The sequence below is a fragment of the Salvelinus fontinalis genome, chromosome 19 (assembly GCF_029448725.1).
Source record: "Salvelinus fontinalis isolate EN_2023a chromosome 19, ASM2944872v1, whole genome shotgun sequence".
NCBI classification, from domain to species: Eukaryota; Metazoa; Chordata; class Actinopteri; order Salmoniformes; family Salmonidae; genus Salvelinus; species Salvelinus fontinalis.
Genome location: NC_074683.1, coordinates 52,723,611 through 52,743,636, shown reverse-complemented (window position 1 = coordinate 52,743,636; position 20,026 = coordinate 52,723,611). Strand labels below are relative to the sequence as shown.

Genomic DNA, 20,026 nt, shown 5'->3' with positions numbered 1-20,026 from the left:
TTTCCCCATCTTTACAACCACTGAATCCATATATTTTGACCATGACAGTTTACAATCTAAGGTAACGCCAAGTAATTTAGTCCCCTCAACTTGTTCAACAGCGACACCATTCATTACCAGATTCAGCTGAGGTCTAGAACTTAGGGAATGATTTGTACCAAATACAATGCTCTTAGTTTTAGAGATGTTCAGGACCAGTTTATTACTGGCCACCCATTCCAAAACAGACTCCAACTCTTTGTTAAGGGTTTCAGTGACTTCATTATCTGTGGTTGTTGAGGCGTTTATGGTTGAATCATCAGCATACATGGACAAACATGCTTTTTTTAATGCCAGTGGCAGGTCATTGGTAAAAATAGAAAAGAGTAGAGGGCCTAGAGAGTTGCCCTGTGGTACACCACACTTTACATGTTTGACATTAGCGAAGCTCCATTAAAGAAAACCCTTTGAGTTATATTAGTTAGATAGCTCTGAATCCACAATATGTTTGAAAAGCCATAACACATACACTATCGGTCAAAAGTTTTAGAACACCTACTCATTAAAGGGTTTTTCTTAATTTTTTTGACTATTTTCTACATTGTAGAATAATAGTGAAAACATCAGAACTATGATATAACACATATACAATTAGGTAGAAACCAAATAAGTGTTAAACAAATCAAAATATATTTTATATTTGAGATTCTTCAAATCAAATCTAACTTAATTTGCGCTGAATACAACAAGTGTAGACCTTACCAGGAAATGCTTACTTACAAGCCCTTAACCAACAGTGCAGTTTTAAGAAAGAGGTAAGAAAATATTTACCAAATAAAATAAAGTAAAAAATTATAAAAAGTAACACAATCAAATAAAGAGGTTAAATATAGGGTTACCGATAACGAGTCAATGTGCGGGGGTACAGGATAGAGGTAAAATGTACATGTAGGAAGGGGTGAAGTGATTGTGCACAGATAATAAACAAGGAGTAGTAGCAGTGTACAAAAAAAGAGAGGGGTGTGTGATTCAGAGTATTCACTCACCCTGCAGTGTGTTAGTGTGTTGACTCACCCTGCAGTGTGTTAGTATGTTGACTCACCCTGCAGTGTGTTAGAGTGTTGACTCACCCTGCAGCGTGTTAGTGTGTTGACTCACCCTGCAGTGTGTTAGTATGTTGACTCACCCTGCAGTGTGTTAGTATGTTGACTCACCCTGCAGTGTGTTAGTATGTTGACTCACCCTGCAGTGTGTTAGTATGTTGACTCACCCTGCAGTGTGTTAGTATGTTGACTCACCCTGCAGTGTGTTAATATGTTGACTCACCCTGCAGTGTGTTAGTATGTTGACTCATCCTGCAGTGTGTTATAGTGTTGACTCACCCTGCAGTGTGTTAGTATGTTGACTCACCCTGCAGTGTGTTAGTATGTTGACTCACCCTGCAGTGTGTTAGTATGTTGACTCACCCTGCGGTGTGTTAGTATGTTGACTCACCCTGCAGTGTGTTAGTGTGTTGACTCACCCTGCAGTGTGTTAGAGTGTTGACTCACCCTGCAGTGTGTTAGTATGTTGACTCACCCTGCAGTGTGTTAGTATGTTGACTCACCCTGCAGTGTGTTAGTATGTTGACTCACCCTGCAGTGTGTTAGTATGTTGACTCACCCTGCAGTGTGTTAGAGTGTTGACTCACCCTGCAGCGTGTTAGTGTGTTGACTCACCCTGCAGTGTGTTAGTATGTTGACTCACCCTGCAGTGTGTTAGTATGTTGACTCACCCTGCAGTGTGTTAGTATGTTGACTCACCCTGCAGTGTGTTAGTATGTTGACTCACACTGCAGTGTGTTAGTATGTTGACTCACCCTGTAGTGTGTTAGTATGTTGACTCACCCTGCAGTGTGTTAGTGTGTTGACTCACCCTGCAGTGTGTTAGAGTGTTGACTCACCCTGCAGTGTGTTAGTATGTTGACTCACCCTGCAGTGTGTTAGTATGTTGACTCACCCTGCAGTGTGTTAGTATGTTGACTCACCCTGCAGTGTGTTAGTATGTTGACTCACCCTGCAGTGTGTTAGTATGTTGACTCACCCTGCAGTGTGTTAGTGTGTTGACTCACCCTGCAGTGTGTTAGAGTGTTGACTCATCCTGCAGTGTGTTAGTATGTTGACTCACCCTGCAGTGTGTTAGAGTGTTGACTCACCCTGCAGTGTGTTAGTATGTTGACTCACCCTGCAGTGTGTTAGTATGTTGACTCACCCTGCAGTGTGTTAGTATGTTGACTCACCCTGCAGTGTGTTAGTATGTTGACTCATCCTGCAGTGTGTTAGTATGTTGACTCACCCTGCAGTGTGTTATAGTGTTGACTCACCCTGCAGTGTGTTAGTATGTTGACTCACCATGCAGTGTGTTAGTATGTTGACTCACCCTGCAGTGTGTTAGTGTTGACTCACCCTGCAGTGTGTTAGTATGTTGACTCACCCTGCAGCGTGTTAGTATGTTGACTCACCCTGCAGCGTGTTAGTGTGTTGACTCACCCTGCAGTGTGTTAGAGTGTTGACTCACCCTGCAGTGTGTTAGTATGTTGACTCACCCTGCAGTGTGTTAGTATGTTGACTCACCCTGCAGTGTGTTAGTATGTTGACTCACCCTGCAGTGTGTTAGTATGTTGACTCACCCTGCAGTGTGTTAGTATGTTGACTCACCCTGCAGTGTGTTAGTATGTTGACTCACCCTGCAGTGTGTTAGTATGTTGACTCACCCTGCAGTGTGTTAGTATGTTGACTCACCCTGCAGTGTGTTAGTATGTTGACTCACCCTGCAGTGTGTTAGAGTGTTGACTCACCCTGCAGCGTGTTAGTGTGTTGACTCACCCTGCAGTGTGTTAGTATGTTGACTCACCCTGCAGTGTGTTAGTATGTTGACTCACCCTGCAGTGTGTTAGTATGTTGACTCACCCTGCAGTGTGTTAGTATGTTGACTCACCCTGCAGTGTGTTAGTATGTTGACTCACCCTGTAGTGTGTTAGTATGTTGACTCACCCTGCAGTGTGTTAGTGTGTTGACTCACCCTGCAGTGTGTTAGAGTGTTGACTCACCCTGCAGTGTGTTAGTATGTTGACTCACCCTGCAGTGTGTTAGTATGTTGACTCACCCTGCAGTGTGTTAGTATGTTGACTCACCATGCAGTGTGTTAGTATGTTGACTCACCCTGCAGTGTGTTAGTATGTTGACTCACCCTGCAGTGTGTTAGTGTGTTGACTCACCCTGCAGTGTGTTAGAGTGTTGACTCATCCTGCAGTGTGTTAGTATGTTGACTCACCCTGCAGTGTGTTAGAGTGTTGACTCACCCTGCAGTGTGTTAGTATGTTGACTCACCCTGCAGTGTGTTAGTATGTTGACTCACCCTGCAGTGTGTTAGTATGTTGACTCACCCTGCAGTGTGTTAGTATGTTGACTCATCCTGCAGTGTGTTAGTATGTTGACTCACCCTGCAGTGTGTTATAGTGTTGACTCACCCTGCAGTGTGTTAGTATGTTGACTCACCATGCAGTGTGTTAGTATGTTGACTCACCCTGCAGTGTGTTAGTGTTGACTCACCCTGCAGTGTGTTAGTATGTTGACTCACCCTGCAGTGTGTTAGTATGTTGACTCACCCTGCAGCGTGTTAGTGTGTTGACTCACCCTGCAGTGTGTTAGAGTGTTGACTCACCCTGCAGTGTGTTAGTATGTTGAATCACCCTGCAGTGTGTTAGAGTGTTGACTCACCCTGCAGTGTGTTAGTATGTTGACTCACCCTGCAGTGTGTTAATATGTTGACTCACCATGCAGTGTGTTAGAGTGTTGACTCACCCTGCAGTGTGTTAGTATGTTGACTCACCCTGCAGTGTGTTAGAGTGTTGACTCACCCTGCAGTGTGTTAGAGTGTTGACTCACCCTGCAGTGTGTTAGTATGTTGACTCACCCTGCAGTGTGTTAGTATGTTGACTCATCCTGCAGTGTGTTAGTATGTTGACTCACCCTGCAGTGTGTTGTCGTGTTGACTCACCCTGCAGTGTGTTAGTATGTTGACTCATCCTGCAGTGTGTTAGTATGTTGACTCACCCTGCAGTGTGTTGTCGTGTTGACTCACCCTGCAGTGTGTTAGTTTGTTGACTCACCCTGCAGTGTGTTAGTATGTTGACTCCCCCTGCAGTGTGTTAGTATGTTGACTCACCCTGCGGTGTGTTAGTATGTTGACTCACCCTGCAGTGTGTTAATATGTTGACTCACCCTGCAGTGTGTTGTCGTGTTGATCCACCCTGCAGTGTGTTAGTATGTTGACTCACCCTGCAGTGTGTTAGTATGTTGACTCACCCTGCAGTGTGTTAGTATGTTGACTCACCCTGCAGTGTGTTAGTATGTTGACTCACCCTGCAGTGTGTTAGTATGTTGACTCATCCTGCAGTGTGTTAGTATGTTGACTCACCCTGCAGTGTGTTAGTATGTTGACTCACCCTGCAGTGTGTTAGTATGTTGACTCACCCTGCAGTGTGTTAGTATGTTGACTCCTCCTGCAGTGTGTTAGTATGTTGACTCACCCTGCAGTGTGTTAGTATGTTGACTCACCCTGCAGTGTGTTAGTATGTTGACTCACCCTGCAGTGTGTTAGTGTGTTGACTCACCCTGCAGTGTGTTAGAGTGTTGACTCATCCTGCAGTGTGTTAGTATGTTGACTCACCCTGCAGTGTGTTAGTATGTTGACTCACCCTGCAGTGTGTTAGTATGTTGACTCACCCTGCAGTGTGTTAGTATGTTGACTCACCCTGCAGTGTGTTAGTATGTTGACTCACCCTGCAGTGTGTTAGTATGTTGACTCACCCTGCAGTGTGTTAGTATGTTGACTCACCCTGCAGTGTGTTAGTATGTTGACTCACCCTGCAGTGTGTTAGTGTTGACTCACCCTGCAGTGTGTTAGTATGTTGACTCACCCTGCAGTGTGTTAGTATGTTGACTCACCCTGCAGTGTGTTAGTGTGTTGACTCACCCTGCAGCGTGTTAGTGTGTTGACTCACCATGCAGCGTGTTAGAGTGTTGACTCACCCTGCAGTGTGTTAGTATGTTGACTCACCCTGCAGTGTGTTAGAGTGTTGACTCACCCTGCAGTGTGTTAGTATGTTGACTCACCCTGCAGTGTGTTAGTATGTTGACTCACCATGCAGTGTGTTAGAGTGTTGACTCACCCTGCAGTGTGTTAGTATGTTGACTCACCCTGCAGTGTGTTAGAGTGTTGACTCACCCTGCAGTGTGTTAGTATGTTGACTCATCCTGCAGTGTGTTATAGTGTTGACTCACCCTGAAGTGTGTTAGTATGTTGACTCACCCTGCAGTGTGTTAGAGTGTTGACTCACCCTGCAGTGTGTTAGTATGTTGACTCACCCTGCAGTGTGTTAGTATGTTGACTCACCCTGCAGTGTGTTAGTATGTTGACTCACCCTGCAGTGTGTTAGTATGTTGACTCACCCTGCAGTGTGTTAGTATGTTGACTCATCCTGCAGTGTGTTAGTATGTTGACTCACCCTGCAGTGTGTTAGTATGTTGACTCACCCTGCAGTGTGTTAGTATGTTGACTCACCCTGCAGTGTGTTAGTATGTTGACTCCCCCTGCAGTGTTTTAGTGTGTTGACTCACCCTGCAGTGTGTTAGTATGTTGACTCATCCTGCAGTGTGTTAGTATGTTGACTCACCCTGCAGTGTGTTAGTATGTTGACTCACCCTGCAGTGTGTTAGTATGTTGACTCACCCTGCAGTGTGTTAGTATGTTGACTCACCCTGCAGTGTGTTAGTATGTTGACTCACCCTGCAGTGTGTTAGTATGTTGACTCACCCTGCAGTGTGTTAGTATGTTGACTCACCCTGCAGTGTGTTATAGTGTTGACTCACCCTGCAGTGTGTTAGTATGTTGACTCACCCTGCAGTGTGTTAGTGTGTTGACTCACCCTGCAGTGTGTTAGAGTGTTGACTCACCCTGCAGTGTGTTAGTATGTTGACTCACCCTGCAGTGTGTTAGTATGTTGACTCACCCTGCAGTGTGTTAGTATGTTGACTCACCCTGCAGTGTGTTAGTATGTTGACTCACCCTGCAGTGTGTTAGTATGTTGACTCACCCTGCAGTGTGGTAGAGTGTTGACTCACCCTGCAGTGTGTTAGTATGTTGACTCACCCTGCAGTGTGTTAGAGTGTTGACTCATCCTGCAGTGTGTTAGTATGTTGACTCACTCTGCAGTGTGTTAGTATGTTGACTCACCCTGCAGTGTGTTGTCGTGTTGATCCACCCTGCAGTGTGTTAGTATGTTGACTCACCCTGCAGTGTGTTAGTATGTTGACTCACCCTGCAGTGTGTTAGTATGTTGACTCACCCTGCAGTGTGTTAGTATGTTGACTCACCCTGCAGTGTGTTAGTATGTTGACTCATCCTGCAGTGTGTTAGTATGTTGACTCACCCTGCAGTGTGTTAGTATGTTGACTCACCCTGCAGTGTGTTAGTATGTTGACTCACCCTGCAGTGTGTTAGTATGTTGACTCCTCCTGCAGTGTGTTAGTATGTTGACTCACCCTGCAGTGTGTTAGTATGTTGACTCACCCTGCAGTGTGTTAGTATGTTGACTCACCCTGCAGTGTGTTAGTATGTTGACTCACCCTGCAGTGTGTTAGAGTGTTGACTCATCCTGCAGTGTGTTAGTATGTTGACTCACCCTGCAGTGTGTTAGTATGTTGACTCACCCTGCAGTGTGTTAGTATGTTGACTCACCCTGCAGTGTGTTAGTATGTTGACTCACCCTGCAGTGTGTTAGTATGTTGACTCACCCTGCAGTGTGTTAGTATGTTGACTCACCCTGCAGTGTGTTAGTATGTTGACTCACCCTGCAGTGTGTTAGTATGTTGACTCACCCTGCAGTGTGTTAGTGTTGACTCACCCTGCAGTGTGTTAGTATGTTGACTCACCCTGCAGTGTGTTAGTATGTTGACTCACCCTGCAGTGTGTTAGTGTGTTGACTCACCCTGCAGCGTGTTAGTGTGTTGACTCACCATGCAGCGTGTTAGAGTGTTGACTCACCCTGCAGTGTGTTAGTATGTTGACTCACCCTGCAGTGTGTTAGAGTGTTGACTCACCCTGCAGTGTGTTAGTATGTTGACTCACCCTGCAGTGTGTTAGTATGTTGACTCACCATGCAGTGTGTTAGAGTGTTGACTCACCCTGCAGTGTGTTAGTATGTTGACTCATCCTGCAGTGTGTTAGAGTGTTGACTCACCCTGCAGTGTGTTAGTATGTTGACTCACCCTGCAGTGTGTTAGAGTGTTGACTCACCCTGCAGTGTGTTAGTATGTTGACTCATCCTGCAGTGTGTTATAGTGTTGACTCACCCTGAAGTGTGTTAGTATGTTGACTCACCCTGCAGTGTGTTAGAGTGTTGACTCACCCTGCAGTGTGTTAGTATGTTGACTCACCCTGCAGTGTGTTAGTATGTTGACTCACCCTGCAGTGTGTTAGTATGTTGACTCACCCTGCAGTGTGTTAGTATGTTGACTCACCCTGCAGTGTGTTAGTATGTTGACTCATCCTGCAGTGTGTTAGTATGTTGACTCACCCTGCAGTGTGTTAGTATGTTGACTCACCCTGCAGTGTGTTAGTATGTTGACTCACCCTGCAGTGTGTTAGTATGTTGACTCCCCCTGCAGTGTTTTAGTGTGTTGACTCACCCTGCAGTATGTTAGTATGTTGACTCATCCTGCAGTGTGTTAGTATGTTGACTCACCCTGCAGTGTGTTAGTATGTTGACTCACCCTGCAGTGTGTTAGTATGTTGACTCACCCTGCAGTGTGTTAGTATGTTGACTCACCCTGCAGTGTGTTAGTATGTTGACTCACCCTGCAGTGTGTTAGTATGTTGACTCACCCTGCAGTGTGTTAGTATGTTGACTCACCCTGCAGTGTGTTAGTATGTTGAATCACCCTGCAGTGTGTTAGTATGTTGACTCACCCTGCAGTGTGTTAGTGTGTTGACTCACCCTGCAGTGTGTTAGAGTGTTGACTCACCCTGCAGTGTGTTAGTATGTTGACTCACCCTGCAGTGTGTTAGTATGTTGACTCACCCTGCAGTGTGTTAGTATGTTGACTCACCCTGCAGTGTGTTAGTATGTTGACTCACCCTGCAGTGTGTTAGTATGTTGACTCACCCTGCAGTGTGGTAGAGTGTTGACTCACCCTGCAGTGTGTTAGTATGTTGACTCACCCTGCATTGTGTTAGAGTGTTGACTCATCCTGCAGTGTGTTAGTATGTTGACTCACTCTGCAGTGTGTTAGTATGTTGACTCACCCTGCAGTGTGTTAGTATGTTGACTCACCCTGCAGTGTGTTAGTATGTTGACTCACTCTGCAGTGTGTTATAGTGTTGACTCACCCTGCAGTGTGTTAGTATGTTGACTCGCCCTGCAGTGTGTTAGTATGTTGACTCACCCTGCAGTGTGTTAGTATGTTGACTCACCCTGCAGTGTGTTAGTATGTTGACTCACCCTGCAGTGTGTTAGTATGTTGACTCACCCTGCAGTGTGTTAGTATGTTGAATCACCCTGCAGTGTGTTAGTATGTTGACTCACCCTGCAGTGTGTTAGTGTGTTGACTCACCCTGCAGTGTGTTAGAGTGTTGACTCACCCTGCAGTGTGTTAGTATGTTGACTCACCCTCCAGTGTGTTAGTATGTTGACTCACCCTGCAGTGTGTTAGTATGTTGACTCACCCTGCAGTGTGTTAGTATGTTGACTCACCCTGCAGTGTGTTAGTATGTTGACTCACCCTGCAGTGTGGTAGAGTGTTGACTCACCCTGCAGTGTGTTAGTATGTTGACTCACCCTGCAGTGTGTTAGAGTGTTGACTCATCCTGCAGTGTGTTAGTATGTTGACTCACTCTGCAGTGTGTTAGTATGTTGACTCACCCTGCAGTGTGTTAGTATGTTGACTCACCCTGCAGTGTGTTAGTATGTTGACTCACTCTGCAGTGTGTTATAGTGTTGACTCACCCTGCAGTGTGTTAGTATGTTGACTCGCCCTGCAGTGTGTTAGTATGTTGACTCGCCCTGCAGTGTGTTAGTGTTGACTCACCCTGCAGTGTGTTAGTATGTTGACTCACCCTGCAGTGTGTAAGTATGTTGACTCACTCTGCAGTGTGTTAGTATGTTGACTCACCCTGCAGCGTGTTAGTGTGTTGACTCACCCTGCAGTGTGTTAGTATGTTGACTCACCCTGCAGTGTGTTAATATGTTGACTCACCATGCAGTGTGTTAGAGTGTTGACTCACCCTGCAGTGTGTTAGTATGTTGACTCACCCTGCAGTGTGTTAGAGTGTTGACTCACCCTGCAGTGTGTTAGTATGTTGACTCATCCTGCAGTGTGTTATAGTGTTGACTCACCCTGCAGTGTGTTAGTATGTTGACTCACCCTGCAGTGTGTTAGTATGTTGACTCACCCTGCAGTGTGTTAGTATGTTGACTCACCCTGCAGTGTGTTAGTATGTTGACTCATCCTGCAGTGTGTTATAGTGTTGACTCACCCTGCAGTGTGTTAGTATGTTGACTCATCCTGCAGTGTGTTAGTATGTTGACTCACCCTGCAGTGTGTTGTCGTGTTGACTCACCCTGCAGTGTGTTAGTATGTTGACTCACCCTGCAGTGTGTTAGAGTGTTGACTCATCCTGCAGTGTGTTAGTATGTTGACTCACCCTGCAGTGTGTTAGTATGTTGACTCACCCTGCAGTGTGTTAGTATGTTGACTCACCCTGCAGTGTGTTAGTATGTTGACTCACCCTGCAGTGTGTTAGTATGTTGACTCAACATGCAGTGTGTTATAGTGTTGACTCACCCTGCAGTGTGTTAGTATGTTGACTCACCCTGCAGTGTGTTAGTATGTTGACTCACCCTGCAGTGTGTTAGTATGTTGACTCACTCTGCAGTGTGTTAGTATGTTGACTCACCCTGCAGCGTGTTAGTGTGTTGACTCACCCTGCAGTGTGTTAGAGTGTTGACTCACCCTGCAGTGTGTTAGTATGTTGACTCACCCTGCAGTGTGTTAGAGTGTTGACTCACCCTGCAGTGTGTTAGTATGTTGACTCACCCTGCAGTGTGTTAATATGTTGACTCACCATGCAGTGTGTTAGAGTGTTGACTCACCCTGCAGTGTGTTAGTATGTTGACTCACCCTGCAGTGTGTTAGAGTGTTGACTCACCCTGCAGTGTGTTAGTATGTTGACTCATCCTGCAGTGTGTAATAGTGTTGACTCACCCTGCAGTGTGTTAGTATGTTGACTCACCCTGCAGTGTGTTAGTATGTTGACTCACCCTGCAGTGTGTTAGTATGTTGACTCACCCTGCAGTGTGTTAGTATGTTGACTCATCCTGCAGTGTGTTATAGTGTTGACTCACCCTGCAGTGTGTTAGTATGTTGACTCACCCTGCAGTGTGTTGTCGTGTTGACTAGCCCTGCAGTGTGTTAGAGTGTTGACTCATCCTGCAGTGTGTTAGTATGTTGACTCACCCTGCAGTGTGTTAGTGTGTTGACTCACCCTGCAGTGTGTTAGTATGTTGACTCACCCTGCAGTGTGTTAGTATGTTGACTCACCCTGCAGTGTGTTAGTATGTTGACTCACCCTGCAGTGTGTTAGTATGTTGACTCACCCTGCAGTGTGTTAGTATGTTGACTCACCCTGCAGTGTGTTAGTATGTTGACTCACCCTGCAGTGTGTTAGTATGTTGACTCACCCTGCAGCGTGTTAGTGTGTTGACTCACCCTGCAGTGTGTTAGAGTGTTGACTCATCCTGCAGTGTGTTAGTATGTTGACTCACCCTGCAGTGTGTTAGTATGTTGACTCACCCTGCAGTGTGTTAGTATGTTGACTCACCCTGCAGTGTGTTAGTATGTTGACTCACCCTGCAGTGTGTTAGTATGTTGACTCACCCTGCAGTGTGTTAGTATGTTGACTCACCCTGCAGTGTGTTAGTATGTTGACTCACCCTGCAGTGTGTTAGTATGTTGACTCACCCTGCAGCGTGTTAGTGTGTTGACTCACCCTGCAGCGTGTTAGAGTGTTGACTCACCCTGCAGTGTGTTAGTATGTTGACTCACCCTGCAGTGTGTTAGAGTGTTGACTCACCCTGCAGTGTGTTAGTATGTTGACTCACCCTGCAGTGTGTTAGTATGTTGACTCACCATGCAGTGTGTTAGAGTGTTGACTCACCCTGCAGTGTGTTAGTATGTTGACTCACCCTGCAGTGTGTTAGAGTGTTGACTCACCCTGCAGTGTGTTAGTATGTTGACTCATCCTGCAGTGTGTTATAGTGTTGACTCACCCTGCAGTGTGTTAGTATGTTGACTCACCCTGCAGTGTGTTAGAGTGTTGACTCACCCTGCAGTGTGTTAGTATGTTGACTCACCCTGCAGTGTGTTAGTATGTTGACTCACCCTGCAGTGTGTTAGTATGTTGACTCACCCTGCAGTGTGTTAGTATGTTGACTCACCCTGCAGTGTGTTAGTATGTTGACTCATCCTGCAGTGTGTTAGTATGTTGACTCACCCTGCAGTGTGTTAGTATGTTGACTCACCCTGCAGTGTGTTAGTATGTTGACTCACCCTGCAGTGTGTTAGTATGTTGACTCCCCCTGCAGTGTTTTAGTGTGTTGACTCACCCTGCAGTATGTTAGTATGTTGACTCATCCTGCAGTGTGTTAGTATGTTGACTCACCCTGCAGTGTGTTAGTATGTTGACTCACCCTGCAGTGTGTTAGTATGTTGACTCACCCTGCAGTGTGTTAGTATGTTGACTCACCCTGCAGTGTGTTAGTATGTTGACTCACCCTGCAGTGTGTTAGTATGTTGACTCACCCTGCAGTGTGTTAGTATGTTGACTCACCCTGCAGTGTGTTAGTATGTTGACTCACCCTGCAGTGTGTTAGTATGTTGACTCATCCTGCAGTGTGTTAGTATGTTGAATCACCCTGCAGTGTGTTAGTGTGTTGACTCACCCTGCAGTGTGTTAGTGTGTTGACTCACCCTGCAGTGTGTTAGAGTGTTGACTCACCCTGCAGTGTGTTAGTATGTTGACTCACCCTGCAGTGTGTTAGTATGTTGACTCACCCTGCAGTGTGTTAGTATGTTGACTCACCCTGCAGTGTGTTAGTATGTTGACTCACCCTGCAGTGTGTTAGTATGTTGACTCACCCTGCAGTGTGTTAGAGTGTTGACTCACCCTGCAGTGTGTTAGTATGTTGACTCACCCTGCAGTGTGTTAGAGTGTTGACTCATCCTGCAGTGTGTTAGTATGTTGACTCACTCTGCAGTGTGTTAGTATGTTGACTCACCCTGCAGTGTGTTAGTATGTTGACTCACCCTGCAGTGTGTTAGTATGTTGACTCACTCTGCAGTGTGTTATAGTGTTGACTCACCCTGCAGTGTTTTAGTATGTTGACTCGCCCTGCAGTGTGTTAGTATGTTGACTCGCCCTGCAGTGTGTTAGTGTTGACTCACCCTGCAGTGTGTTAGTATGTTGACTCACCCTGCAGTGTGTAAGTATGTTGACTCACTCTGCAGTGTGTTAGTATGTTGACTCACCCTGCAGCGTGTTAGTGTGTTGACTCACCCTGCAGTGTGTTAGAGTGTTGACTCACCCTGCAGTGTGTTAGTATGTTGACTCACCCTGCAGTGTGTTAGAGTGCTGACTCACCCTGCAGTGTGTTAGTATGTTGACTCACCCTGCAGTGTGTTAATATGTTGACTCACCATGCAGTGTGTTAGAGTGTTGACTCACCCTGCAGTGTGTTAGTATGTTGACTCACCCTGCAGTGTGTTATAGTGTTGACTCACCCTGCAGTGTGTTAGTATGTTGACTCACCCTGCAGTGTGTTAGTATGTTGACTCATCCTGCAGTGTGTTAGTATGTTGACTCACCCTGCAGTGTGTTAGTATGTTGACTCATCCTGCAGTGTGTTATAGTGTTGACTCACCCTGCAGTGTGTTAGTATGTTGACTCACCCTGCAGTGTGTTAGTATGTTGACTCACCCTGCAGTGTGTTAGTATGTTGACTCAACATGCAGTGTGTTATAGTGTTGACTCACCCTGCAGTGTGTTAGTATGTTTACTCACCCTGCAGTGTGTTAGTATGTTGACTCACCCTGCAGTGTGTTAGTATGTTGACTCACTCTGCAGTGTGTTAGTATGTTGACTCACCCTGCAGCGTGTTAGTGTGTTGACTCACCCTGCAGTGTGTTAGAGTGTTGACTCACCCTGCAGTGTGTTAGTATGTTGACTCACCCTGCAGTGTGTTAGAGTGTTGACTCACCCTGCAGTGTGTTAGTATGTTGACTCACCCTGCAGTGTGTTAATATGTTGACTCACCATGCAGTGTGTTAGAGTGTTGACTCACCCTGCAGTGTGTTAGAGTGTTGACTCACCCTGCAGTGTGTTAGTATGTTGACTAATCCTGCAGTGTGTTATAGTGTTGACTCACCCTGCAGTGTGTTAGTATGTTGACTCACCCTGCAGTGTGTTAGTATGTTGACTCACCCTGCAGTGTGTTAGTATGTTGACTCACCCTGCAGTGTGTTAGTATGTTGACTCATCCTGCAGTGTGTTATAGTGTTGACTCACCCTGCAGTGTGTTAGTATGTTGACTCATCCTGCAGTGTGTTAGTATGTTGACTCACCCTGCAGTGTGTTGTCGTGTTGACTCACCCTGCAGTGTGTTAGAGTGTTGACTCATCCTGCAGTGTGTTAGTATGTTGACTCACCCTGCAGTGTGTTAGTATGTTGACTCACCCTGCAGTGTGTTAGTATGTTGACTCACCCTGCAGTGTGTTAGTATGTTGACTCACCCTGCAGTGTGTTAGTATGTTGACTCACCCTGCAGTGTGTTAGTATGTTGACTCACCCTGCAGTGTGTTAGTATGTTGACTCACCCTGCAGTGTGTTAGTATGTTGACTCACCCTGCAGTGTGTTACTATGTTGACTCACCCTGCAGTGTGTTAGTATGTTGACTCACCCTGCAGTGTGTTAGAGTGTTGACTCACCCTGCAGCGTGTTAGTGTGTTGACTCACCCTGCAGTGTGTTAGTATTTTGACTCACCCTGCAGTGTGTTAGTATGTTGACTCACCCTGCAGTGTGTTAGTATGTTGACTCACCCTGCAGTGTGTTAGTATGTTGACTCACCCTGCAGTGTGTTAGTATGTTGACTCACCCTGCAGTGTGTTAGTATGTTGACTCACCCTGCAGTGTGTTAGTATGTTGACTCACCCTGCAGTGTGTTAGTATGTTGACTCACCCTGCAGTGTGTTAGTATGTTGACTCACCCTGCAGTGTGTTAGTATGTTGACTCACCCTGCAGTGTGTTAGTATGTTGTCTCACCCTGCAGTGTGTTAGTGTGTTGACTCACCCTGCAGTGTGTTAGAGTGTTGACTCACCCTGCAGTGTGTTAGTATGTTGACTCACCCTGCAGTGTGTTAGTATGTTGACTCACCCTGCAGTGTGTTAGTATGTTGACTCACCCTGCAGTGTGTTAGTATGTTGACTCACCCTGCAGTGTGTTAGTATGTTGACTCACCCTGCAGTGTGTTAGTGTGTTGACTCACCCTGCAGTGTGTTAGAGTGTTGACTCATCCTGCAGTGTGTTAGTATGTTGACTCACCCTGCAGTGTGTTAGAGTGTTGACTCACCCTGCAGTGTGTTAGTATGTTGACTCACCCTGCAGTGTGTTAGTATGTTGACTCACCCTGCAGTGTGTTAGTATGTTGACTCACCCTGCAGTGTGTTAGTATGTTGACTCATCCTGCAGTGTGTTAGTATGTTGACTCACCCTGCAGTGTGTTATAGTGTTGACTCACCCTGCAGTGTGTTATAGTGTTGACTCACCCTGCAGTGTGTTAGTATGTTGACTCACCATGCAGTGTGTTAGTATGTTGACTCACCCTGCAGTGTGTTAGTGTTGACTCACCCTGCAGTGTGTTAGTATGTTGACTCACCCTGCAGTGTGTTAGTATGTTGACTCACCCTGCAGCGTGTTAGTGTGTTGACTCACCCTGCAGTGTGTTAGAGTGTTGACTCATCCTGCAGTGTGTTATAGTGTTGACTCACCCTGCAGTGTGTTAGTATGTTGACTCATCCTGCAGTGTGTTAGTATGTTGACTCACCCTGCAGTGTGTTGTCGTGTTGACTCACCCTGCAGTGTGTTAGTATGTTGACTCACCCTGCAGTGTGTTAGAGTGTTGACTCATCCTGCAGTGTGTTAGTATGTTGACTCACCCTGCAGTGTGTTAGTATGTTGACTCACCCTGCAGTGTGTTAGTATGTTGACTCACCCTGCAGTGTGTTAGTATGTTGACTCACCCTGCAGTGTGTTAGTATGTTGACTCAACATGCAGTGTGTTATAGTGTTGACTCACCCTGCAGTGTGTTAGTATGTTGACTCACCCTGCAGTGTGTTAGTATGTTGACTCACCCTGCAGTGTGTTAGTATGTTGACTCACTCTGCAGTGTGTTAGTATGTTGACTCACCCTGCAGCGTGTTAGTGTGTTGACTCACCCTGCAGTGTGTTAGAGTGTTGACTCACCCTGCAGTGTGTTAGTATGTTGACTCACCCTGCAGTGTGTTAGAGTGTTGACTCACCCTGCAGTGTGTTAGTATGTTGACTCACCCTGCAGTGTGTTAATATGTTGACTCACCATGCAGTGTGTTAGAGTGTTGACTCACCCTGCAGTGTGTTAGTATGTTGACTCACCCTGCAGTGTGTTAGAGTGTTGACTCACCCTGCAGTGTGTTAGTATGTTGACTCATCCTGCAGTGTGTTATAGTGTTGACTCACCCTGCAGTGTGTTAGTATGTTGACTCACCCTGCAGTGTGTTAGTATGTTGACTCACCCTGCAGTGTGTTATAGTGTTGACTCACCCTGCAGTGTGTTAGTATGTTGACTCATCCTGCAGTGTGTTAGTATGTTGACTCACCCTGCAGTGTGTTGTCGTGTTGACTCACCCTGCAGGGTGTTAGTGTGTTGACTCACCCTGCAGTGTGTTAGTATGTTGACTCACCCTGCAGTGTGTTAGTATGTTGACTCACCCTGCAGTGTGTTAGTATGTTGACTCACCCTGCAGTGTGTTAGTATGTTGACTCACCCTGCAGTGTGTTAGTATGTTGACTCACCCTGCAGTGTGTTAGTATGTTGACTCACCCTGCAGTGTGTTAGTATGTTGACTCACCCTGCAGTGTGTTAGTATGTTGACTCACCCTGCAGCATGTTAGTGTGTTGACTCACCCTGCAGCGTGTTAGAGTGTTGACTCACCCTGCAGCGTGTTAGTATGTTGACTCACCCTGCAGTGTGTTAGAGTGTTGACTCACCCTGCAGTGTGTTAGTATGTTGACTCACCCTGCAGTGTGTTAGTATGTTGACTCACCCTGCAGTGTGTTAGAGTGTTGACTCACCCTGCAGTGTGTTAGTATGTTGACTCACCCTGCAGTGTGTTAGAGTGTTGACTCACCCTGCAGTGTGTTAGTATGTTGACTCATCCTGCAGTGTGTTATAGTGTTGACTCACCCTGCAGTGTGTTAGTATGTTGACTCACCCTGCAGTGTGTTAGAGTGTTGACTCACCCTGCAGTGTGTTAGTATGTTGACTCACCCTGCAGTGTGTTAGTATGTTGACTCACCCTGCAGTGTGTTAGTATGTTGACTCACCCTGCAGTGTGTTAGTATGTTGACTCACCCTGCAGTGTGTTAGTATGTTGACTCATCCTGCAGTGTGTTAGTATGTTGACTCACCCTGCAGTGTGTTAGTATGTTGACTCACCCTGCAGTGTGTTAGTATGTTGACTCACCCTGCAGTGTGTTAGTATGTTGACTCACCCTGCAGTGTGTTAGTATGTTGACTCCCCCTGCAGTGTTTTAGTGTGTTGACTCACCCTGCAGTATGTTAGTATGTTGACTCATCCTGCAGTGTGTTAGTATGTTGACTCACCCTGCAGTGTGTTAGTATGTTGACTCACCCTGCAGTGTGTTAGTATGTTGACTCATCCTGCAGTGTGTTATAGTGTTGACTCACCCTGCAGTGTGTTAGTATGTTGACTCACCCTGCAGTGTGTTAGTATGTTGACTCACCCTGCAGTGTGTTATAGTGTTGACTCACCCTGCAGTGTGTTAGTATGTTGACTCATCCTGCAGTGTGTTAGTATGTTGACTCACCCTGCAGTGTGTTGTCGTGTTGACTCACCCTGCAGTGTGTTAGTGTGTTGACTCACCCTGCAGTGTGTTAGTATGTTGACTCACCCTGCAGTGTGTTAGTATGTTGACTCACCCTGCAGTGTGTTAGTATGTTGACTCACCCTGCAGTGTGTTAGTATGTTGACTCACCCTGCAGTGTGTTAGTATGTTGACTCACCCTGCAGTGTGTTAGTATGTTGACTCACCCTGCAGTGTGTTAGTATGTTGACTCACCCTGCAGTGTGTTAGTATGTTGACTCACCCTGCAGCGTGTTAGTGTGTTGACTCACCCTGCAGCGTGTTAGAGTGTTGACTCACCCTGCAGCGTGTTAGTATGTTGACTCACCCTGCAGTGTGTTAGAGTGTTGACTCACCCTGCAGTGTGTTAGTATGTTGACTCACCCTGCAGTGTGTTAGTATGTTGACTCACCATGCAGTGTGTTAGAGTGTTGACTCACCCTGCAGTGTGTTAGTATGTTGACTCACCCTGCAGTGTGTTAGAGTGTTGACTCACCCTGCAGTGTGTTAGTATGTTGACTCATCCTGCAGTGTGTTATAGTGTTGACTCACCCTGCAGTGTGTTAGTATGTTGACTCACCCTGCAGTGTGTTAGAGTGTTGACTCACCCTGCAGTGTGTTAGTATGTTGACTCACCCTGCAGTGTGTTAGTATGTTGACTCACCCTGCAGTGTGTTAGTATGTTGACTCACCCTGCAGTGTGTTAGTATGTTGACTCACCCTGCAGTGTGTTAGTATGTTGACTCATCCTGCAGTGTGTTAGTATGTTGACTCACCCTGCAGTGTGTTAGTATGTTGACTCACCCTGCAGTGTGTTAGTATGTTGACTCAACCTGCAGTGTGTTAGTATGTTGACTCACCCTGCAGTGTGTTAGTATGTTGACTCCCCCTGCAGTGTTTTAGTGTGTTGACTCACCCTGCAGTATGTTAGTATGTTGACTCATCCTGCAGTGTGTTAGTATGTTGACTCACCCTGCAGTGTGTTAGTATGTTGACTCACCCTGCAGTGTGTTAGTATGTTGACTCACCCTGCAGTGTGTTAGTATGTTGACTCACCCTGCAGTGTGTTAGTATGTTGACTCACCCTGCAGTGTGTTAGTATGTTGACTCACCCTGCAGTGTGTTAGTATGTTGACTCACCCTGCAGTGTGTTAGTATGTTGACTCACCCTGCAGTGTGTTAGTATGTTGACTCATCCTGCAGTGTGTTAGTATGTTGAATCACCCTGCAGTGTGTTAGTATGTTGACTCACCCTGCAGTGTGTTATAGTGTTGACTCACCCTGCAGTGTGTTAGTATGTTGACTCATCCTGCAGTGTGTTAGTGTGTTGACTCACCCTGCAGTGTGTTAGTGTGTTGACTCACCCTGCAGTGTGTTAGAGTGTTGACTCACCCTGCAGTGTGTTAGTATGTTGACTCACCCTGCAGTGTGTTAGTATGTTGACTCACCCTGCAGTGTGTTAGTATGTTGACTCACCCTGCAGTGTGTTAGTATGTTGACTCACCCTGCAGTGTGTTAGTATGTTGACTCACCCTGCAGTGTGTTAGAGTGTTGACTCACCCTGCAGTGTGTTAGTATGTTGACTCACCCTGCAGTGTGTTAGAGTGTTGACTCATCCTGCAGTGTGTTAGTATGTTGACTCACTCTGCAGTGTGTTAGTATGTTGACTCACCCTGCAGTGTGTTAGTATGTTGACTCACCCTGCAGTGTGTTAGTATGTTGACTCATCCTGCAGTGTGTTAGTATGTTGAATCACCCTGCAGTGTGTTAGTATGTTGACTCACCCTGCAGTGTGTTATAGTGTTGACTCACCCTGCAGTGTGTTAGTATGTTGACTCATCCTGCAGTGTGTTAGTGTGTTGACTCACCCTGCAGTGTGTTAGTGTGTTGACTCACCCTGCAGTGTGTTAGAGTGTTGACTCACCCTGCAGTGTGTTAGTATGTTGACTCACCCTGCAGTGTGTTAGTATGTTGACTCACCCTGCAGTGTGTTAGTATGTTGACTCACCCTGCAGTGTGTTAGTATGTTGACTCACCCTGCAGTGTGTTAGTATGTTGACTCACCCTGCAGTGTGTTAGAGTGTTGACTCACCCTGCAGTGTGTTAGTATGTTGACTCACCCTGCAGTGTGTTAGAGTGTTGACTCATCCTGCAGTGTGTTAGTATGTTGACTCACTCTGCAGTGTGTTAGTATGTTGACTCACCCTGCAGTGTGTTAGTATGTTGACTCACCCTGCAGTGTGTTAGTATGTTGACTCACTCTGCAGTGTGTTATAGTGTTGACTCACCCTGCAGTGTGTTAGTATGTTGACTCGCCCTGCAGTGTGTTAGTATGTTGACTCGCCCTGCAGTGTGTTAGTGTTGACTCACCCTGCAGTGTGTTAGTATGTTGACTCACCCTGCAGTGTGTAAGTATGTTGACTCACTCTGCAGTGTGTTAGTATGTTGACTCACCCTGCAGTGTGTTAATATGTTGACTCACCATGCAGTGTGTTAGAGTGTTGACTCACCCTGCAGTGTGTTAGTATGTTGACTCACCCTGCAGTGTGTTAAAGTGTTGACTCACCCTGCAGTGTGTTAGTATGTTGACTCATCCTGCAGTGTGTTATAGTGTTGACTCACCCTGCAGTGTGTTAGTATGTTGACTCACCCTGCAGTGTGTTAGTATGTTGACTCACCCTGCAGTGTGTTAGTATGTTGACTCACCCTGCAGTGTGTTAGTATGTTGACTCATCCTGCAGAGTGTTATAGTGTTGACTCACCCTGC

General features: G+C 46.2%; 1 protein-coding gene across 2 annotated transcripts in view; it reads right to left on the bottom strand.

Annotated features, from left to right (window-relative positions):
* Positions 1–20,026, bottom strand: part of LOC129816949 (receptor-type tyrosine-protein phosphatase-like N) — a 184,874-nt gene that overhangs the window by 114,752 nt on the left and 50,096 nt on the right. The gene's annotated exons all lie outside the window — the stretch shown is intronic.